The sequence below is a fragment of the Corapipo altera genome, unplaced genomic scaffold (assembly GCF_003945725.1).
Source record: "Corapipo altera isolate COAL_440 unplaced genomic scaffold, ASM394572v1 328, whole genome shotgun sequence".
Taxonomy (NCBI): Eukaryota; Metazoa; Chordata; class Aves; order Passeriformes; family Pipridae; genus Corapipo; species Corapipo altera.
In genome coordinates this window covers 46,973-50,974 of record NW_020885154.1, presented here as the reverse complement: position 1 = coordinate 50,974, position 4,002 = coordinate 46,973, and the positions used below count along the sequence as shown (strand labels likewise).

At 57.4% G+C, this 4,002-nt stretch overlaps 1 protein-coding gene across 1 annotated transcript in view; it reads right to left on the bottom strand.

Annotated features, from left to right (window-relative positions):
• Positions 1-2,207: 2,207 nt before the first annotated feature.
• The window catches only part of FBH1 (F-box DNA helicase 1), a 33,771-nt gene continuing 31,976 nt past the window's right edge, over positions 2,208-4,002 (bottom strand). The window contains exon 22 of the mRNA XM_027670225.1: positions 2,208-2,545. The gene's annotated coding sequence lies outside the window, so the exon portion shown is untranslated. The remainder of the gene's footprint in view (positions 2,546-4,002) is intronic.

Sequence of the window (4,002 nt, the reverse complement as noted above, 5' to 3'; positions counted from 1 at the left end):
ATGCTACTCCTGGGGTGCCAATCCTTCCCTGGGGTGTCCAGCCCTTCCATGGGGTGCTCACCCCTTCCCTGGGGTGCCCACTCCTTCTCTGGGATGCTCATTCCTTCCCTGGGGTGCCCATGCTACTCCCTGGGATGCCCTCTCCTTCCCTGGGGTGCTCATACCTTCCCTGGGGTGCCCACACCTTCCCTGGGGTGCCCACACTACTCCTGGGGTGCCAAATCCTTTCCTGGATGCCCACTCCTTCCCTGGGGTGCCCACTCCTTCCCTGGGGTGCTCATACCTTCCCTGGGGTGTCCACACTACTCCTGGGGTGCCAAATCCTTTCCTGGGTGCCCACTCCTTCCCTGGGGTGCCCAGCCCTTCCCAGGGTGCCCACACCTCCCCCAGGGGTGCTCACTTCTTCCCCAGGGTGCCCACTCCTTCCCTGGGGTGCTCACACCTTCTCTGGGGTGCTCACTCCTTCCCCGGGGTGCCCACACTATCCCTGGGGGTGCCCCCACACCATCCTTGGGATGCCCACTCTGCTTCCTGGGATGCCCAGGCTACTTCCCAGCATTCCCACTCTGCTTCCTGAGGGACTCATACCACTCCCTGGGGTACCCAAACTCCCACTCAGGGTGCCCACATGCTGCTCCTGGGGGTGCCCCCACACCATCCCTGGGATGCCCAGGCCACTTCCCAGGGTTCCTGCTCCGCTCCCTGGGGAAGCTGCTCCACTTCCCAGGGTACCCAGGCTGCTCCCTGGGCTACTCCAGCTCCCACTCTGAGTGCCCATCCTACTTCCCAGGGTGTCCATGCCACCCCTGGGGCGCCCACTCTGCTTCCCTGGATACCCAGGCTGCTCCCTGGGATAGCCCAGCTCCCACTGGGGGTGTCCCTGCCGCTCCCTGGGATGCCCACACCGTTCCCTGGATGCCCAAACCGCTCCCTGGGTGCCCCAGCTGCCCCTCGGGGTGCCCAGGCTGCACCCTCATGCTCCCCTTGCACCTCTCCAGTGCCCACCTCCCTCCTGAATTCCCACCCCACCTCTCACCAGTGTCCAGGGAAGCTGAGGGGGGGTTTGTAGGCAATGGATCCGTGGGAGCTGGGATTTCACTCCAGGTGGGCTCTGTGGGTTTTCTGTGGGATGGGATTGTCCGTGGCTGCCAGACTGGGAGCACCCCATCACATCCAGCCTCTCCAAGAGCACCAAATCATGGAATCACTGGAGCACTAAAGCTGAAAAGGACTTTTAAGGTCGTGGAGTCTGATGATTAACCCGGCACTGCCGAGGCCACCACGGACCCCTGTCCCCAAGTGCCACATCCACAGGGAGTTGAAATCCCTCCAGGGATGGGGACTCCGCCACTGTGCCAGGGCTGGACAGCCCTTTCCAGGAAGGAATTTTCCTCAGTATCCAACCTGACCCTCCCCTGGCACAGCTGGAGGCTGTTTCCCCTTGTCCTGTCCCTGTTCCCTGGGAGCAGAGCCCGACCCCTCCCCCGGCTCCAACCTCCTTCCACAGAATTTTAGGGAGTCAGAAGGTCCTCCCCATCCCCCTTTTCTCCAGGCTGAGCCCCCCCAGCTCCCTCAGGAATTCTCCAGCCCCTTCCTCAGCTCCATTCCCTTCCCTGCACACAGGGAAAAGCTTTGGGAAAAATCCCATCCCAGAGCAGCGATCCCAAGAACCCCGGGAGCCTCCGGCAGCCCCGAGGCCGCTATGAAACACTAAAGGAACTGTAAATGTGGGAAGTGGGAAGGATTTGTGTGGAAATACGGCTGGAAGGGAGCGCAGAGCTTCGGGACAGTTCAGTGCTGCCTCTTCTCCAGGCTCCCATGTGCTGCCAAAGCCCTGGAAAAGGAATTCATCCCTATTTATAGCGGGATGATGGGAGCGGCGAGGGCTGGGGAACATCCTCAGGGACAAAAATAAGCGGGAAGAGCTGCCAGTGCTGGGAACACCCACTAAAAATATCCTTCCCCGAAGTCAACGCCCTCTGACCACCAACCCCGGACCTTGGGACAACATTCCTGGTGGTGGTGATGCAATGAGGACCCACTTGGGGCAGAAAACGTGGTTTTATGGGGTGTTAGAGAACGGGAATTTCGTATTTATTTCTCTTAGTTCCGGTGCTGGATAATTTGGGATGTGCTGCTGCATCCCCCGATCCCGTCCTCTCCTGCTTTCCAAAAACGTCTACAAAAACATTGTAAATACTTTTCAGTTAAAACATGGGAAGGTTTCATTTATTTCCATGATTTTGGTGTTCCTCGTGAACCCTCCAGTCGTGGGTCCAGACCTCCGAAATTCCCCTTTTCCCAGCTTTTTTTTGGCTTACGGTTTTCCGAACAAATAAACCCTTTTTGGTGGCGATTTTCCAAGGAGAACAGTCAGGTTTTCCCAAGTGTGGATTCTCCGGTGTCTGTGGTTGTGCATCCCCGAGGAGCTGGATGTGGACATGGAATGACATCTCCACGTCTGGGATACCCTGGCCTTGTTCCCAGTGTTTTGCTTCCCAACATCCTGGAATTAGCTCCTCCTCACCGGCATCATTCGGGATCGCTGGCGGAAAAGGACAAAAAAAAAAAAAGCCAAGTAAAAACATGAACTTCATCCCTGCAAACACAAAACCTGGGAATATCGAGCGCTTTCAACCTGGATATCTAATCCCAGCAGGATGCAGGGAATTTGGATGGAAACAAGGCAGCTGGAGGGACTTTCCTGGAAAGGCTGGCACGGGGCACTGCGGCTCGTTTGGGATGTTGGCCAAGGAATGGGATGAATCCTTGGGGACTTGGGCTGACATATCCATGGGAAATCCCAACTCCCTCCCAATGGATCAAAGCCCAAATCCAGACCACGCAACTCCAGGGCCGGAAACAGGATTTCCCAAATATTTCCTCCCCTTTTCCCCTTTGGCATTTTGGCTCATCAAACAACCCACGGCACGAGACGCCGGATCGGGATCCTGGAGAGCGGCAACGTCAGGGTCTCATCATCCAAGGACCGGGAATTTTTGGGAGGAGGAGATTATTTTACAGTCAAATCAACTGGGGAAAAAAAAAAGCGCTTCGGAGGGATTGGGAGGCACAAACAGGACTGGCAGGTCCCTGTTTTTCCAGGATGTCTGGATTGCCTCCGGCTGGGTTTCCTGCAGGAGTTGGCACTGGAAGAGCTTTTCACTTGTTCCTGGCGTGGCCTCAGGTCTGGGGATGGGTGAGCGGGTTGTGGAGCAGCCCAGTTTCCTGGGATTCTGCTTCAAGGAGTTGATATTTCCAGGAACTCCCTCCAGGCACTCGGGGATGTTCCAAGGCCAGGGATCCACCCCAGCGGAGCAGATTCCCCCTGGGATGTTCTGGGGGCACAGGAATTGGGGCAGGTGACTTTTGGGATGAAGGGTTTTATCTCTGGGAGTCTCAGCACGTTGTGCTCCTGTCCCCATCATGCTCCCATTCCCACTGCGCTCCCATTCCCACTGTGATTCCATCTCCATCATGCTCCTGTCTCTACTGTGCTCCCATCCCTGTGTTTCCATCCCTATCGTGTTCCCATCCCAAACTATGCTTCCATCCCCATTGTGCTCTCATTCCCACTGTGTTTCCATCCCCATCATGTTCCCATCTTCTCCTGCTCCCATCCCCACAGTGCTTCCATCCTCACTGTGCTCCCAGCCCCGTCGTGTTCCCATTCCCACTGTGTTTCCATCCCCATCCCACCTTGATCCCAGCCCTCCTGGCTGGACACTGCTCCATCCCAGCCGGGTGTCGCTCCATCCATGCCAGGGATCAGCTCATCCCAGCTGTGCATCACATCCCGGCCCTGCATCATTCCATCCTTTCCCTGCTTCCCATCCCAGCCCTGCACTGCTCCATCCCATCTGTGCATCACATCCCGGCCATCCCTCTCTCCCTCCCAGCCATCCTTCTCTCCCTCCCAGCCATCCCTCTCTCCCTCCCAGCCATCCATCACTCCATCCCTGCCATCCATGGCTCCATCCCTGCCATCCATGGCTCCATCCC